Source organism: Bubalus kerabau, chromosome 20 (assembly GCF_029407905.1).
Source record: "Bubalus kerabau isolate K-KA32 ecotype Philippines breed swamp buffalo chromosome 20, PCC_UOA_SB_1v2, whole genome shotgun sequence".
Classification (NCBI taxonomy): domain Eukaryota; kingdom Metazoa; phylum Chordata; class Mammalia; order Artiodactyla; family Bovidae; genus Bubalus; species Bubalus kerabau.
In genome coordinates this window covers 31705619-31724907 of record NC_073643.1, presented here as the reverse complement: position 1 = coordinate 31724907, position 19289 = coordinate 31705619, and the positions used below count along the sequence as shown (strand labels likewise).

The 19289-nt window shown below is 41.8% G+C and overlaps 1 protein-coding gene across 3 annotated transcripts in view; it reads right to left on the bottom strand.

The window, feature by feature from the left end:
* Nucleotides 1–19289, bottom strand: part of FOXP1 (forkhead box P1) — a 714382-nt gene that overhangs the window by 631647 nt on the left and 63446 nt on the right. The window lies entirely within an intron of this gene.

Below are 19289 nucleotides of genomic sequence, written 5' to 3'. Positions count from 1 at the left end.
ACTCCACATTGCCTCTTACAAAACAGGCACCATCTCAACAACTTTAACACCTTCAACTACTTGACAGATAGTTCTGTAAGCTGTCCGCCATACCTGGTTCTCCAAGCTAGCATCTTTTGTAAACTTTGTTGGGTTCTTGTGTTTCAACCACTTGCAAAGTTAAGCCAGTAAATCACCTATGTAAACCATGATTAATTCCTCTGACATTAATAGCAGGATGACTTCTCTCTTCTGTTACCCCAAAGAGACTGCTAATTGCCCTCCAATTGTTTACCTTTGTATTGTTTTATGAGTGCTCAGAGAAAGATGGAAGATATTCCCTACCAGGCCAGAAACAAATGCCAGACAGGTTTTGGGAAGGCTGAACACATGCTATGACTACACCTTGTTAGTAGAAGGGCTTTGCTTTCTTGGTTTTGTTTTCTTTTTTATGGAAAGGATGACGCCTCCATAATTACAGGTGTTGCTGTTCAAAACCCAGAATATTTTCCAAAGCACTGAGGGGGCCACACCTCCAGTGGCCCATGAGCCATCCTGGTTGGATTCTTTTTCCACTTCTCTACAATTTTTAAAGATACATGCAAGCACCGCTAGATTTACATTAAGTATAATGAGAGGAGGGGGGACCCCATGCAAGTATCTTTACTTCTGAATAAACATGAAGGAATCATAGGCAAATCTCACAGCTGATAGTTAATTTGTATCTGTGAAGTTCTCAGACTGTAGTCACCTCCGATTCCTAACAACAGGTTACTTTTGTAAACCTCCCCCCACAAAAAAAAAAAAAAATTAAAACTGTTGTTTTTATACTATCCTAAGGCAGTATAATTATGTCTCTGAGTAATTGTGTACCTGAATTCAAAATAAGATTTCACACGTAAAGCAAAATTCTGATTATAATCTCTGAGAAGTGTCTTGGCTTATATTTAGAATCCACAAGTGCCAGCTCAGGGTTACAAAAAGTATTGTTCTGTAAGACTAGAGACAAACTCTATTTGTATAAGAAGGGAAATGAGGCAGGTCTACCCACCTTCAGGAACCAGGGAGGCTGTGTGCTCAGTCGTGTCTGACTCTGCGGGCCCATGGACTGTAGCCTGCCAGGCTCCTCTGTCCAAGGGGATTCTCCAAGGTAAGAATACAGAAGTGGGTTGCCATGCCCTCTTCCAGAGGGTCTTCCCAACCCAGGGATCGAATCCAGGTCTCCCGCATTGCAAGTGGATTCTTTACCGACTAAGCCACCAGGGAAGCCAGTAAACACCGGAATGGATAGCCTATCCCTTCTCCAGGGGATTTTCCCAAGCCAGGAATTAAACCAGGGTCTTGAGTTGCAAATTATAGAATTTTTTAGAAGGGACTGAAGGATATTAAACATGGGAATATGCTGACCTTTCTGTTACATTAAACTTGAGATTTGGTTTGTTTTTTTTTTTTAGTAGTTATCTATAAAATAGTTATCAACTGAAGTTTCCTTTCTCCCCTCAGGATGTTCATGAGCCACTATTGACATTAAAATGCCTTACAAAGATAAAAATCTGGTATCCTCAAGTTTAATATGAATCCTATGGTAATGAATTAGAATTGAAGGTATTCATATGGACAGCTAAATATACATATATATAAATATGTACATATAGTAATATAAAACATAAACACATATATTTACAGATAAATAAATACAGAAATAAATCTATATATGTGAAGGCCTGAAGTGCAAGTGTTAGTCACTCAGTCGTGTCTGACTCTTGGCAACCCCATGGACTGTAGCCCACCAGGCTTCACTGTCCATGGACTTCTCCAGGCAAGAATACTGGAGTAGATAGCCATTTCCTTCTACAGGGGATCCTCCTGACCCCGGGATTGAATGCAGGTATCCTAAATTGCAGGCTGATTATTTACCATCTGAGCCAGGTGGCCCAGTTAGTACGCATACATATATTTCCTAGCTGTATCCATTGACAAAAGGCAAGAAGTAGTGATATCCCAATAGCAATGAGCACATCCAGTACTCAGATCTTGGTTTTTAAATACCTTTCTTCAATAAAACCTCTTTCCCTGATAGCTCAGTTGGTAAAGAATCCACCTGCAATGTAGGAGACCCCGGTTCAATTCCTGGGTCAGAAAGATCTGCTGGAGAAAGGAAAGGCTACCCACTCCAGTATTCTTGGGCTTTCCTTGTGTTCAGCTGGTAAAGAATCCACCAGCCATGCAGGAGACCTGGGTTTGATCCCTGGGTTGGGAAGATCCCCTGGAGAATCACTACCCACTCCAGTATTCTGGCCTGGAAAATTCCATGGACTGTATTGTCCATGGGGCCACAGAGTTGGACATGACTAAGCGACTTTCACTTTCACTCCAATAAAACGAATCAGAACTCCCTGGAGAACTAGTCAATTCCGGTGATGGAGTAGAGAAAATACAAGATAAGCCTGGAACACCATGTAGTACCAGAAATTGCTATAAGACGCACTTAAAAAAAAAAAATGATGGCATGGAGTGGAGAGACATTGAAAAGCCACAGGAGCCAATCTTGAAGAGCTCCCCAATACCCAAAATTGAGACACTGTGAGCAAGAAAAGAAATAACAATAGTAATACATTATAAACCCAAAGAATGAAATAAATATACATGAATCCATACTGACAGATGTGGGCACATGCTAAGTCACTTCAGCTGTGTCCAACTCTGCAACCCTGTCACCCACCAGATTCCTCTGTCCATGGGATTCTCCAGGCAAGAATACTGAAGTGGGTTGCCGTGCCCTCCTCCAGGGGATCTTCCCAACCTAGTGATCAAATCCAGGTCTCTTATGTCTCCTGCCTTAGCAGGCAGGTTCTTTACCACTAGTGCCACCTGGGAAGCCTATACTGACAGACATATACACAAAATTACACACATATATGCATGTAGATGTAAATATGTGTGTATAATATCTACACACATAAATAAATGGGAAAATGATAACTCTTCCTTACAGAAGATCGGTGGGGCCCAGTAATGGATGTCTTACGTTTTAAGAGGTGATGCTAATACCATGACCTAGAGAACTCTACCAGACAAATTACTGAAGTGGTTTGAGTGTAATTAGGGAGGCGTGGGGACTGTGGTAATTTGAGCACACACATCTCAACTGAAAGGGACAGAGGCTGACTGCTGTCTCCTTAAAAGCAAGCTCAGGGCAGAAAGTGCTTCTGCATTTTCGAGAGACAAAGAAATCCAGATCTTTCCCCAAACAGTCCTCAGTTTCAAAATCTTAGGTAGGCCAATCAAAGCATAGCTTCAGGGAGCATCAAGGCCACAGGCCACTCCTATGTGACTCCCATTGTTGGGAAAACTGAGCCACCACGTCAGTCCACAATGACAGGGCTCGTTCCTTAAGTGAGCAAAGTGGAAACAAAGCAGAGAAGAAGCGGAACCTGGAGAGTACTTTTCCTTACTCTTAAATTTCTTCCCAAGTATTAACTAGTCACTTCAAACATTTTGGTTAGGAAAGTTGGTTTGCAATCTGAATGATTCCTCCATGTATCAGCAGAAGTCACATTTTCAAAATATCAAGCCATCAAATGTAATTATTTGGAAGGTGAAGGAGATCCAACCAGTCCATTCTGAAGGAGATCAGCCCTGGGATTTCTTTGGAAGGAATGATGCTAAAGCTGAAACTCCAGTACTTCGGCCACCTCATACAAAGAGTTGACTCACTGGAAAAGACTCTGATGCCGGGAGGGATTGGGGGCAGGAGGAGAAGGGGACGACAGAGGATGAGATGGCTGGATGGCATCACTGACTTGATGGACGTGAGTCTGAGTGAATCCCGGGAGTTGGTGATGGACAGGGAGGCCTGGCGTGCTGCGATTCATGGGGTCGCAAAGAGTCGGACACGACTGAGCGACTGAACTGAACTGAACTGTTTAGGATTCTTTGTTACTATCCAGAAAAGTGAGTTCAACATTTTTACTAGGGTATTTTGTTCAAGGAGTCTAGTGCCAGGGCAACCTTCTGTATTACTATTATTATTATTATTCTCCTCCATTTTTATCACTCTCCCTCTGCTGTCATGAAGAAAGCCATGGCACAAACTCCAATTGACCTTTGTCTTGTCTCTTGTGCATCTACCCTCTTCTACTCTTTCTGCTCCCACCAGCCCAGAGCCACATATATTAAAGCCCCTTCCCTCATGGAAGATGCCATCTCCCTCATGAAGACATGCAATAAATAAAAACAAGGTGGTGAGATAAATACCTTAAAAGCAGCTTGAAAAGCAGAGGACTGAGCGGGAGCATCTGGAAGGACAATGGAAAAAAAGAGTGGGTTGCCCATGTATCTCACTAAGTAGGTAAGACTTCTCTCTGTGGAGCTGGGAGGGTGGATTTGCGTTACAGGTAAAAATTCAGCAGTGGCAAAGGTATGGAATCTGCAACATCCACGACAGTGGTTCTCAAACTGCTGAGCATGGAAATCATCTGCAGATGTTAAAAGAAAAATATGGAGGCCAACTCCCAATGGAGGCATTGGGATTTAATTGATCTGGAGTATGATCTGGGTGTGAGGAGTTTTAAAAGCTTCCCAGTGAGTCTAATATGCAGCAGTGTTTGGGAATTCTTGACCTGGGCTTCCATGATGGCTCACGCGGTAAAGAATCCACTTGCAATGCAGATGTGGGTTCAATCCTTGTGTCGGGAAGGTCTCCTGGAGAAGGGAAATGGCAACCCACTCCAGTATTCTTGCCTGGGAAATCCCATGGACAGAGGGTAACAAAGAGTCAAACACAACTGAGCACACTCACACACATAACCTGGGAGTGAGTCTCAGAGGACAGGAGTCACAGGCAGCCCTGCTAGCCTAAGAGATGTGAGGACCACAGTCACCCAATACACTCTGAACTTTCACTGTGGCAAGTATCCTACATAAAAGAAATCAATTGATTAAACTAACTCCCCCAAAAAGGGCTACAATACTATGGTCTTCAGACCGTGTGCATCAGAATCGGTGTGGTTAATACAAGGATTAAGGGGGTGGGCGGGAGGTTAATACAAGGACTCCTAGAGTGCACTTCAAACCAGCTAAAGCAGAGTGTTGGTAAGAAGCTGTGGAAACAGACCTTTTTAGAAGCTGACCACCTCGCTATGACATGCAGTGAGGTTTGGAATCCTTCCATGGGGATTTCCAATGGTAGTACCTATCATGAGTTCTGTTTCCATTTTAAAGGGGAACGTTTAAAGAGGGCAACATATAAAACAAAGAAACAAATACGTACATTATAGCCTTATGAAAGATTCCTAGAAGTCATTGAGTGTAATGTCCTTGTTTTCCACAGGTGGTAACAGTCATAGAAAGATCAGCTGAGATGTCTGAGAGCTCAGGAGGGTAAGGTCTTGGTTCCTGGCAAAGTCCTGGGCATGAGACATAGCTGGCTGGGAAATCCCAATGCCATGCCCACCAGTGTGTCACTTTGGGGCAGGTTCCCAAGCAACCCACCTATGCGACTCAGTGAAGCAGCAGTAGAATTGGCATGTATCTTACTGAGCTGCCCAGAGAACATACCAGCTGGGCACAGAGCAAACACTCAGCAAAGCGTTTCAAAGCAGCAGAGCTCCCTTAGAGATCCGGGAATCCCGACTCCCTGTGGGGGCTTCTCTAGTTTTCATGGGTCTTGGAGCTCTGATGTGGAGGAACATTGGAAGTCTGGATGTTCTCAGAGCCTTTCAAAGCATGCCACTCATTCTGCCTGCCCCACCCACATCTGAAATCAGGGCTGCTTTCAATGCACTAATTCCTGGTGCAAGAATACAATGGGGATTTTTAAAAGTCAGAACAAGAAAATAGCAATAGAAGAATTGCCTTACCAGGTAAGGACATTCTCATAAAACTGAGTGGGGTTCCTTCAAATCAAGGTTTCATAACTTGGGCATGATGGACTGTGGGGGCTAGATAATTCTCTGCTGGGGATGGGGCAGGGAACATTGTATGGTGTTTAGCAGCATTCCTGGCCTCTGCCTACTAGATGCCACTGGTGCCCACATACTGCCCAGTCAACACAGCCAAAAATGTCTCCAGACTTGGCCCAATGTCCCCTGGGAGGCAAAATTGCCCTCTGATGAAATATGCTACTCCAGGTAACATCAGAGCAGAGAGGTAGGACTCCCTCTGGGTCACCAACTTGCCCTGCCACTGCCATTTAAATGACAACTTCCCCCACAAGGAAAAGCAGAAATCAATCTCATTTCTATCGGTAACTGAGTAACCAAATCATCTTCCTTTCAAAACAGAGGGGCTCAAGATGAAGCTGTCTGTAACTCGAACAGAGCCCCAGGTGGGCTCCACAGCCTTGCTCAGTCACCACTAACCTCTTTATCAGTTCAGTCGCTCAGTCGTGTCTGACTTTTTCTGACACCATGGACTGCAACACACCAGGCTTCCCTGTCAATCACCAGCTCCCAGAACTTGCTCAAACTCATGTCCATCCAACCATCACATTCTCTGTCGTCCCCTTCTCCTTCTGCCTTCAATCTTTCCCAGCATCAGGGACTTTTCCAATGTGTCAGTTATTTGCATCAGGTGGCCAAAGTACTGGAGCTTCAGCTTCAGCATCAGTCCTTCCAATGAATATTCAGGACTGATTTCCTTTAGAATGGACTGGTTGGATCTCCTTGTAGTCCAAGGGACTGTCACAAGCCTTCTCCAACACCACAGTTCAAAGTATCAATTCTTCGGTGCTCAGCTTTCTTTATAGTCCAACTCTCACATCCATACATGACTACTGGAAAAACCATAACTTTGACTACATGGACCTTTGTCAGCAAAGTAATGTCTGCTTTTTAATATGCTGTCTAGGTTGGTCATAGTTTTTCTTCCAAGGAGCAAGCATCTTAATTTCATGGCTGCATCACCATCTGCAGTGATTTAGGAGCCCAAGAAAATAAAGTCTCTCACTGTTTCCATTGTTTCCCCATCTATTTGTCATGAAGTGATGGGACTGGATGCCATGATCTTCATTTTTTGGATGTTGAGTTTTAAGCCAGCTTTTTCACTCTCCCCTTTTACTTTTATCAAGAGGTTCTGTACTTCTTCTTCACTTTCTGCCATAAGTGTGGTGTCATCTGCATATCTGAGTTTATCGCTTTTTCTCCCAGCAGTCTTGATTCCAGTTTGTGCTTCATCCAGCTGGGCATTTCACATGATTTACTCTGCCTATAAGTTAAATAAGCAGGGTGAAATATACACCTCTATATACTCCTTTCCCAACTTGGAACCAGTCTGTTGTTCCATGTCCGGTTCTCACTGTTGCTTCTTGACCTGCATAGAAACTTCTCAGGAGGCAGATAAGGTGGTCTGGTATTCCCATCTCTTGAAGAATTTTCCAGTTTGTTGTGATACATACAAAGGCTTTAGTGTAGTCAATGAAGCAGAAGTAGATGTTTTTCTGGAACTCTCTTGCTTTTTCTATGATCCAGCGGATGTTGGCAATTGATCTCTGGTTCCTCTGACTTTTCTAAATCCAGTTTAGACATCTGGAAGTTCTCGGTTCATGTACTGTTGAAGTCTAGCCTGCAGTATTTTGAGTATTACTCTGCTAGCATGTGAAATGAGTACAACTGTGCGGTAGTTTGAACATTCTTTGGCATTGCCTTTCCTTGGAATTGGAATGAAAACTGACCTTTTCCAGTCCTGTGGCCAATGCTGGGTTTTCCAAATTTGCTGGCATATTGAGTGCAGCACTTTAATAGCATCATCTTTTAGGATGTGACATAGTTCAGCTGGAATTCCATCACCACCACTAGCTTTGTTCGTAGTGATGCTTCCTAAGGCCCACTTGACTTTGCACTCCAGGATGTCTAGCTCTAGGTGAGTGATCACACCATTGTGGTTGTCTGGGTCATGAAGATCTTTTTTGTATAATTCTTCTGTGTGTTCTTGTCACTTCTTAATATCTTCTGCTTCTGTTAGGTCCATACTGTTTCTGTTCTTTACTGTGCCCATCTTTGCATAAAATGTTCCCTTGGTATCTCTAATTTTCTTAAAGAGATCTATTCTCTTCAATAGAACCATTCGATTGTTTTCTATTCTATTCTATCGTTAAACATTCTATTATTTTCCTCTATTTCTTTGCATTGATCACTTAGGAAGGCTTTCTTATCTCTCCTTGCTATTCTTTAGAACGCTGCCTTCAGATGGATATATCTTTCCTTTTCTCCTTTTCCTTTTGCTTCTCTTCTTTTCTCAGCTATTTGTAAGGCCTCCTCAGAAAACCATTTTGCCTTTTTGCATTTCTTTTTCTTGGGGATGGTTTTGATCACTGCCTTCTGTACAATGTTTTGAACCTCCATCCATAATTCTTCAGGCACTCTATCATATCTAATCCCTTAATCTATTTGTCACTTCCACTGTAAAATTGTTAAAGGATTTGATTTAGGTCATACCTTAATGGTCTAGTGGTTTTCCCTACTTTCTTCAATTTAAGTTTGAATTTTGCAATAAGGAATTCATGATCTGAGCCACAGTCAGCTCCCAGTCTTGTTTTTGCTGACTGTATAAACCTCTTTATTCAGTTCAGTTGCTCAGTTGTATCCGACCCTGCGACCCCAAGGACTGCAGCACACCAGGCTTCCCTGTCTTCCACCAACTCCCAGAGCTTGCTGAAACTCATGTCCATTGAGTCAGTGATGCCATCCAACCATCTCATCCTCTGTCATCCTCTTCTCTTCCTGCCCTCAATCTTTCCCAGCATCAGGGTCTTTTCTAATGAATCCGTTCTTCACATCAGGTGGCCAAAGTATTGCAGCTTCAGCTTCAATATCAGTCCTTCCAATGAAAATTCAGGACTGATTTCCTTTAGGATGGATGGGTTGGATCTCCTTGCAGTCCAAGGGACTCTCAAGAGTCTTCTCCAACACCACAGTTCAAAAGCATCAATTCTTTGGCGCTCAGCTTTCTTTATGGTCCAACTCTCTCGTCCATAGATGACTACTGGAAAAACCATAGTTTTGACTAACCAGACCTTTGTCAGCAAAGTGATGTCTCTGCTTTTTAATATGATGTTTAGGTTTGTCACTGCTTTTATAGTTTCTGAGAAAAGGAGGTTTGGCACCAACCCTCATTCCATCACGATCAAGCAGACTAATTACTAGAGTCTGAGACTCCATAAACAATGTCATATATGTAGTCAGCTTTCTGTCAGTCTAAAAACAAAATGCAATAAAGGAAGTGGCAATGAATAGAATCAGAACTTTAAGTTACTGCATGTCATAAGATGATGCATAGGATTTACATCAGGCAGAAACTTCACCTGGATTCCTAATTAAAACTCCCCTTCTTCTGGGAATCAAGGACATCTGCATCTCACGTGCAGGGAGCTTCAGAACAGTGTATTGTGTGGAGGGGCCAGTGACTGTCACTAAGTCCACCTTTTCGGTACTAGCTCATCCACTCTCTTCACAGCTCGTGAACAACTTATGTAGCCCAGCTTGCTGTTTTAATGATCAATGATGGAAGTGTCTGAATGATTACTAGATTCATAGAACAGTTTGGGGAAAGAAAACAAATGTTTGTTTCTAAGATTTTTGCTACCTTTGGCATCTTGATGATTTTATGTCTAATGTGACTCTAAGGATTCATTCTAATGTTGGAGGAACCTTATGAGAAGCAGAAGTGGGCATCTGCAAGGGCCCCTCCCTCACACATGCAAGCCTGACGTCAATTTCATTCAGTCATTCACAAAACAAATATTCACTGCTTGCTATACTGTGTACCAGGCACTACATGAGACATAAGGAAAGAGGAGTAAAAAAGGATGAGAATCCTTGTCCTCATGGAGCTTACATTCTGGTTAATTTCTCCATGAATTATGTGTAATTTTTCAATGGAACTGTTTTTTAGAGGAAACTAAAAATGGTAGCTACCAATATAAACTGACCAAGTCAGCAAAAATGGTATCTCCTGTCAAGAGTTATCACTTAGGGGACTCCACTGGTGGTCCACTGGTTTGGAGTTCACCTGCCAGTGCAAGGAACATGGGTTCTGCCTCTGGTCTGGAAGGATCCCACATGGTGCGGAGCAGCTAAGCCTGTGTGCCACAGTTACTGAGCCCATGCACTCTAGAGCCCATACTCGGCAACAAGAGAAGCCGCCGCAATGAGAAGTCTAGGCACCACAATGAAGAGTAGCCCCTGCTGTTTGCAATTAAAGAAAGCCTGCATGCAACAACCAAGACCCAGCACAGCCAAAGAGAAAAATAAAGTTATCACTTCAACTGTAAGAAAATTCCAAATAAAACTTCTGTATATTTTGAGACAGTGGGTAAAAATAGGGGAGAAAATGAGTAATAATGGTAAGATGGGCATTAAGAACCTACCACAAAGGAAGCTGAAGGTTGATTTACCAACAGTGGAAAGAGTAGGGCACTCTGTAAATTAATCTGAGATACCAGCTTAGCTAGAAGGACAGAGGTCCTAAAAAGAGTAAAAGAAACAAATGACACCAAATTTTTTGTTTTTAGGAGATGGGGAGCAGGGAGAGAGAGAGAAAGAAAGAGAATGAAAGAGCAAGAACTCATTTCTTAGTTCCAAGTAAACTGTGGCATTCCACTGAAAAGAGTTCAGGGCCTAGAGAGAAATGGTGGAGGGAAGATTATGACTCTGGCATTTCTACAAGACTCCAATTGGCACAATAGAACGAGTCTTTCCTCCAGGCAACAGAAAATAGCCTCTTCTGGATGCTTGTCTTAGGACACAGAACAGCAAAAGGTAGAAGGGGCCAATCAAATCTTCTTTCATCCTTCCAGCAGGTGTCGGGGCAGCATGAATCTTATGCTCCAGGGGAACAAACTGTGCATTTTCTGGGTCAGTATTCGGAAGTTAGAATTCTGAAGAAGAGACGATAATGGTCTGTGTAATTTACATTGCTATCCCCAAGGAAGCAGAGGCATGTGTGCTCCAAGAGCATCAAGCATGGCTGGCCTGCTGTTTACCCACTGGATATCTGTGCTGGCTGGAAGGTCACATGTTTCTGAATGTTTAGAAGCATATTACCCAGTTGTTTGTTTGTTTCTATCTTTCCTATAAACAGTTTGGTCTCCTTCTGGGGAAAAAAAATCATGTGAGCAGAGCAAACACACACATTCAAAAAATGCTCTGTTCCAATATCCAATAAAGCCAGATTTTTCTAGAGCAAAGAGAATCTTAAAGCAGAAGACCCTGGCTTCTCTCACAGTTTTAACTCCTACAACAGCCCTTGGTTAAGTGCCCATGTGAAAATTGGTTTTTCTGGTTTATCGTGAAAGAAAATAGAGTTTAGATCACAATCCTGTCTCATGCGTGTGTGCTCAGTCGTGTCCAAGTCTTGGCGACCCCATGGACTGTAGCCCTCCCAGCTCCTCTGTCTATGAGATTTCTCAGGCAAGAATACCGGAGTGGATTGCCATTTCCTCCTCCAGGGGATCTTTCTAACCCAGGGATCAAACCCACATCTCCTGTATCTCTTGCACTGCAGGTGGATTCTTCACCACTGAGCCACTGGGGAAGCCTGTGTCCTTACACATTCTTCTAAAATTTACCTATGTCAGGAAAGCTTTATTTAGGCTAGTATTACTTTATACCTGTTTGATGTATTGACTGTACAATTACTCCATGTTTTTTATGATGTGCAAGGAGCACTGGAGCCTTCAACTTGCCTGGCATGATCTTCTTCTTCAGATTCTTTGCGTGGCTAGATCTTTCCAGCCTTGGGGTCTCAGCTGAAATATCACCTACTCGGAGAAACATTCCCTGACCTCTTCCAGATACACCCCTCCCCCTCCTCTTCCTTCAAAATTACTATGTACAGTTCTGATTGTTTCCTGATTTATTTACTCATGTATTATCTATCTCCTTCCCTAGAAATAAGCTCCATGAAGACAGAGATCTGTCTCTTTTGTGCACTGCATATTCCTCAGTAGCATGTAACGGGCACTTAAATATTTGAATGAATGAATGACCAAACAAATCAATGATCAAGTGACAAGATCACCCTATCATCAAAGACTCCCATCTCTTTTGGCCTTTCCTTCCTTCATGTAAAATATTGATAATGATTCTGAACTTAGAAAGGAGAGATTCAGGCAGAAATGAAGTTTTCCTTAACAGGAGTTCCAAAGACAAGAATGTGGATGTGCTGACAGAGAGCTCACGGATACCCCAGGAGAGTACCTGTAGTGGGGTGAGGGGCGGGAGGGGCAGGGGGAGTCACCACCCACTTGGGATTCCACCACTGCCCAGTCTTACATGTCAGATCTAACAAAGTAGAACCTTGGGCCTCTGGTGATCTTTACGTCTCCTAGCTCAACATATGTATTTACACATATTCTTTTAGACATAGTTTCACCTGGACCCCAGAGTCACCAAGACCTCTCAATTTTAACAGCAGACACACAGGAATCCTTCAAAGTTATTAAAAATTGGAAACATATGCCACGGTGAATAAAGCCAGGCAAATACCATATTAAGAACTGAAACCCATGATGGAGAACTCTAAAATAATGCAAATGAACACAAACATTTGAATTTAAGCATCACATGAATGCAGCACACGTGAAAGTAGTCACCATAAGGGTCTGTGCACTTACGCTCACAAGGATTCCATTCATCAAAGCCCATTTCGATTTCCATTTTTGGAATTTCCATGAGAAAACAAGACATTAGGTAAAGCACTGCCTCTTATGGTAAATTTTACCCATGTGGCTCTGTTTGATATTTGAAAATGACCAAATAGAAATTCAGAGCATGCCTTGGGGGGCAATCAAGCAGGTAGCTCCTGGCATTTGCTGAAATAATGAAGCCTGGTTTTCTTGTCTGGTTCAGAAAGTAGCTTTAAAGGCCATAATCAAAAGTGAAATTCAAGAGAAGATGTTTCACTGGTAGCATCTTTGAAACAGCATGTAATTTCCTAAGGCTGGAAATCTTGAAGAACAACATTCTTTTGGATCTTGTTTATTTTAAAATTCCATATGATTACTTAACAAAACAAACTTATATGGGAAAAGCACCTTACAGATGTGTACAACCCCCACTTCTAAATAGCTACATATTACATTAAGGGGCTTCACGTTTCCATTATGGTATCCAAAATAAAAAATTCAAATGTAACTCCTATTGTTTTTCAATCAATCATAAGCAAGACCAAACAAATGGGAAGTAAACTGTGGTAAATATAATCACTTGTTTTAAAAAAGTCCCAGGACTGCATAATTTTAACTTTGTTTTTTAATACTTTAAGAAATTAATGAATGCACAAAGCAGAAAATTTGCAAAACACTAAGTATAGTAACAAATACCCATAATCCTATCATCTATAAATAATCAAGGTAAACATCTGGGCATACATTCTTCTAGATCTTTCTCTAGCATGCATGTTTTTGTCTGTACCATAGACAAAAAGCCTAGCATTGCTGCCCTGTTCTGACACTTAGTAGCTTTGGGACCTTGGGCAAAGTTGTCTGTGTCTCTGTTCCATCATCTGTAAAATGGCAAAAATAGTGCTTCCTTTGTGCACTGTCACAAAAAATGACAGGAGGAACAGTAAGTTCAGAGCCTAGCATCTAACACACAGTAAGTACGTGAATTAATTATACCCAAGTTATTATTATTACACAATTTAGAACATAGCTGTTATCACTGAAACTTATATTGTGAACATTTTCCTTGAAATTACTTTAAATTCTATTACAAAAACATAATTAAAACTTGGACCTATTAATCTGCTATTCAAAACTGTACCCAGGCTGGTAAATTGAAAAAGTTGTAGCCTGACATGAAGGCAGGAATGTCAAAGCCACAGGTACAAAAAAAAAATTTTTTTTAAGTTCCTGGAGCTTAGAGACAAAGCCAAAAGAATCAGTATCTCTGACAATGGGTTCAGGCACAAGTATATTAACGTGAAAAAAAAAAACCATAGCTCCTATGGAAAACAGTATAGAGATTACTTTTAAAATTAAAAGAAGAACTACTATATAATCCAGCAATTCTAGTTTTGGGTATACATATATCCAAAGGAAATAAAATCACTACCTCTGAGAGCTATCTTCACCCGTATGTTCATTGCAGTGCTATTTACAATAGCCAAGAAATAGAAACAATTTGTGTCCACCAACAGATGAATAAGTAAATAAAATACAGTATACACACACATGAATACTAGTCAACAATAAAAAAGAAATTCTGACATTATCACAACATGGATGAATTTTAAGGGTGTTATGCTAAGTGAACTAAGCCAAACTTAAAGGTACAACCTGTATCATCTTACTTACATGTGGGATCTAAAAAAACAAAACTCATAAAAACAGAATAGACTGGTGGTCTCCAGGGATGGGGGAATAGGTACTACTGGTCAAAGGGTACAAACTTCAAGTTATAAAATGAGTAAGCTCCAGGGGATGTATGATATTGTGTCTACAGTTAACAATACTGTATTGTGTATTTTAAAGTATCTAGGAGAGTAGATTTTAAAAGCTGCCACCACACACACACCCACACACAAACTGTAACTACCTGATGTGATCAATGTGTTATCTGAACATGGTAATCACTTTACAGTATATGCATATATATAAAATCATTACACTGTGTACCTCAAACTTACACAATGGGTCCATATGTCTCAATAAACCTGGACAAAATATAAACACATACACACTCACACAACACCATCTATACGTGAACTTGGGTCTAGTCCAGTGGTTCTTAACTGGGACAATTTTGCCCCAAAGGGACATCTGGGAAAGTCTAGAGATATTTGTCACAACTGGGACAAATGTGGGATGGGATTACTGACATCTAGTGGGTAGAGGTCAGGGATGCTGATGAACGTTATCCTACAAGGCACAGGACAGCTGCTATAACAAGTAAGTATGTGACCATTTAAATTTCAGTAATGCTGAAGTTGGGAAACCCAGATTAGTCCTAACTAGCTTTGTAATATGGAGAAGGAAACGGCATCCCACTCCAGTACTCTTGCCTGGAAAATCCCATGGACGGAGGAGCCTGGTAGGCTGCAGTCCATGTGGTCGCGAAGAGTCGGACATGACTGAGTGACTTCTCTTTCACTTTTCACTTTCATGCATTGGAGAAGGAAATGGCAACCCACTCCAGTGTTCTTGCCTGGAGAACCCCAGGGATGGCGGAACCTGGTGGGCTGCCGTCTATGGGGTCACACAGAGTCGGACACGACTGAAGCGACTTAGCAGCAGCAGCTTTGTAATAATCATAAACAAGAAACTGTCCCTAATAATAATATCTCAAATGGTTATCTCACATTTATTGAGCAGTGCTGGGAATTATTTTAGTTCAACCTTTCCAGCAGTCCTATGATGTAGCCTCTATAATAATCCACACTTTACTGACAAGGAAACAGGCTCACAAGAATGAAGAACTCTGCCTCAAATCACACAGCCAACAAGTGGTATGGCTCACATCATTTCACTCTCGAGCCTCTGTTCTTAATTCCAATGCCCTTCAGCCTTGCTCAGAACTTCCCTGTGTGTCCAGGTGTTTATAAATATATCATACAATCTACCGATAGAGATTCCATCTCATATGCCAATGCCACTGGCATTTTGACAGAAGCCCTGGGATACCATGTTGAAAGATCATGTGGCTATGGATGACTCGACAGAAAGAGACATGATTGATAGTGATGTCTGCTATGGGCGTGGAGGGGAAGAGTAGTGGTATTCATGCCACATATTTGATACTTCGGGACCAAATGATCTTTTTTAAGATCTTCCTTTTTAAGAGTCAATCACCTATGCTCCTATGTTTCCTACCACTCCCCTGCAATGAACTGCCTCAATTCTTGGCCAAGAAACATTTGCAGAGTTCTGTACATCAAAGAGAATTGCAGACTAAGCAGTGTATGGCAAGGGCTTCATTGAATATAGTTTTCCATGGCTGCAGGGAAACTGCTGAAAATTCTCAGGTCCTTGCCTACATAAGACAGAAAATAATCAAAGTTCATAAATATCAGAGCCCACCTCCACCCAGGGTCAAAGCCAAAAGCAAACAACTTTGGGGGTTGGACTGGTTTCATAAAATAATCTAAGTGACTGAAGTGAAAAACAGCAATGACTACAAACTTTAGGGAGGCCAAAGAATAATCTACTACATTTTTTACAAGTTATGCAATGTTTAGCAAACTGAGATCACTGGGGGGAAAAAAGAAAAAAAGAAGAGAAATCACACAAACTTTTCTAAACAAACTCACATACCAACAAACATCTAAACCACTGTAACCAAGATGAGGAACTGGAGCTCGTTTTTAGTTACAAAGAGCTGAAGGATGGGGTGGGAAATAAACAATTCAAGAGGAAAAATCATTAATAAGATACCCTCAACTATTTTCCCACAAGTAATTTCTTGAAAGAAAAAAAAAGAAAGAGGCTATACGCTGTGTTAAAAAAGCCAATGTCCTGCATTCTTGTCCAAACAAAATTTTGCAAGCAGTCAACCAAAGAACTAAAATTCCATTGTCATAACATTATGTCTGTGGGGTACCACTTCAGAATATCTTTTTAAAAAAAGAGTGGGGTAATTAATTTAGGACTCTGTAATGAAGAGGATAAGAACACTAACAAAATAAAACCCACTCAAATAGAAACTACAAGAGAATCTGGATTTAAATCCTTGTAGTGTATCATTTCAAAGCCTTCCTGTTTACTCACAGCAACATACGTGCGCATACACGCACACACATACACACACACCACCCACATCAAATTTTCCAGGAAGTTAGATATTTAAATAAAACAACATTTGGACTCCTTTAGTCAAGGGAATGTTATTTCCCCTCAAACTCTATCACTGACGGATGAACTGGTGTAGTTTTTACAACAGGAGTGGAAAAGTGACACTGAAGGATCACATTTCTATCTGCCTAAAAGATGACGAGACATGGGGACATAAAACAATATCTAACACATCATTTTTTCTCATGAAATAAGCTATTTTTTTAATCAAATCATCTTACAAGCAAAATAACTTATCTCTGTACTACAAAAGCAAATAAGTATTGAAAACTCTACTTAAACAAGATGGATTTTGCTAATGTTGAGCTTAAAGCAACTCGGCAAGATATGACAACATGTACTACATTATTTACATTCATCACATCTTAGCTGTGTCTACAAGGCACAAAAACATTGTCATGAAAAGTAAAAGTCAGTAACTGCTCAGATATTATGTCTAGGCACCAACAGCTGGAATTTCCTCAGTATTGGCTCTCTTGCTAAACATGTTCAGAAGTTCACAAAGAGGGTTTTTCCCACACTTTCCTCTGTGGGCTCACATTCCCCTGGCCTTCATGTGCTTCTTGCTACAATTCAGTGCAGGTCTCCTTGCAGCCACATATGGTGACTTACTTCTGCTAGGCTGTTCATGGCCCAACATGTTGACACCTAATGGTGTATAGAAACAAAGTCTTATCTCCAGGAATGTTCTTAAATGTTAAATTTTTTTTTTCTGCTCAAAGACTAAGCTTCTTCCATGGCATTTCTAAGAGTTCAACAAGAAATATCACTTAGATACCCCATCCTTGCCTCCAAATGCTCCTCTCAACCTAGAGAAATGGCTTCACTTGTAAGTAAAGGCTGCTTTCCCACTCAAGCCAGGAGGCAGAGTGAGAGTTCTCCAAACTCCCTTCCACCTCTTTCCAAGCTTCCCTCTAAACTCATTTGAGTTTAGAGTCTCTACCCACAGGGAACACATCTCCCCATCCTCCAAGGCTCAGGGAGTGACAAGACAGCTCAGCTATGATGGGCTAAATTCATAGCCACACTGCCCTAGGATCTACTATTGGATCAGCCAATAATGATCTGTGTGACCCAGTCTTCAGGGTCCAATACCTGTAAAAGGGATGCAATGATAGTTCATTAGGCTTCCTGGATTAATACCACATACTGGGTGGCTAAAATAAAAGATGTTTATTTTCTTACAGTTCTAGAGCCCAAAAGTCCAAGCTCAGGCTGCCAGTAGGGGTGGTTTTGGTGAGTCTCTGCCTGATTTGCAGGTGGCCGCCTTCTCACTGCATCCACACATGGCCTCTCCTCTGCACGCAGTAAGAGGGGGATCTCTGGTTTCTCATGCTCTTCTTCTAAGGACATCAGCCCTACCAGACTATGGCCCCACCCTCACCACCTCACTTTACCTTAATAACCTCCTGAAAAGGCTGTATCTCCAAATACAAACTGGGGACTAGGACTTCAATACAGGGATTTTAGGGGGACACAATTTAGTTTATAACAAAGAGTATTCCTGCCTCCTAGAGTTATTTCAGGAATGTTATTTCAGACACTCTGAGAAGCAGAGACCAAGATGGTGCTGCCAGAGCCTGAATGAGGAAATTGCCTGCAAGGGAAACTGAGAAGCCAAAGGAAAAGAGGTGTCCGACCAGAAGGCAGGACTGACTGATGCTGTGGAGACAAGAAGGAAACAAGGGACCTGGAGCAGGGAAAGTATTAGATGACAGTACAGCTCTAAGGAAGTTTCAGCGAGCTCAATGAGGAGCGCTGGAGTCAGTCACTTGTATCTCATAATAACAGGCATGCGCTAGTGTCCATGTGGCACTGGGTCACTGACTGGAAAAGGCTGTGGCAGGCACAGCAGACAAAGCAGACCAGAGGGCAGGAGGCGGGACTGTTGCTCAATTACGCTTCCACGGGTTGCGGATCTGAGAGAAACGTCTTCATGGCCACCACCAGGCTTGAATGTCGTAATGCATAGGAGACTCCCGTCTCATCTCAGAGTAAGAGCTCTGTGAAGTAACAGTGGTGAAGATGATGATGACAATGATGATACTGCTATTCCCATTTTACTGAGATTCTTGGAATGTGACTCACAGTTTTCATCCACTCATGCTTGGAAGCTGCAAATTCCTTACTGGTGAACTAATCCAGTAGATCCTTGTTCTCTTGTGCTCAACTGACCTCTTCCAGAAACTTTTGCAAACATTTCTAGGGCAATAACCTGTATGTTATCATCACCCAAAGAATAGAGATAAGCCTTATGATCTGATCACCCCTGCTTACTGTCTGCAGAAAAATATCAGGTCACTGATGTAGGAAGGGGAACTGAGGCAGAGCCAGCAGGTTCCCTGAGCTGAGGGCACGGAGGGAAAGTCCAAGAAGGCAAAGGAGGTTAAGGTACCAGGAGAGAGGGCTGCATGGACAGCAAACTGCAGAGAAGGATCATTCAGTTGAGAACTGATCTTACAGGCATATGAAGAAATTATCAAAAACCCAGAGTTGGCAGGGAACACTCAAAAGGATTAGA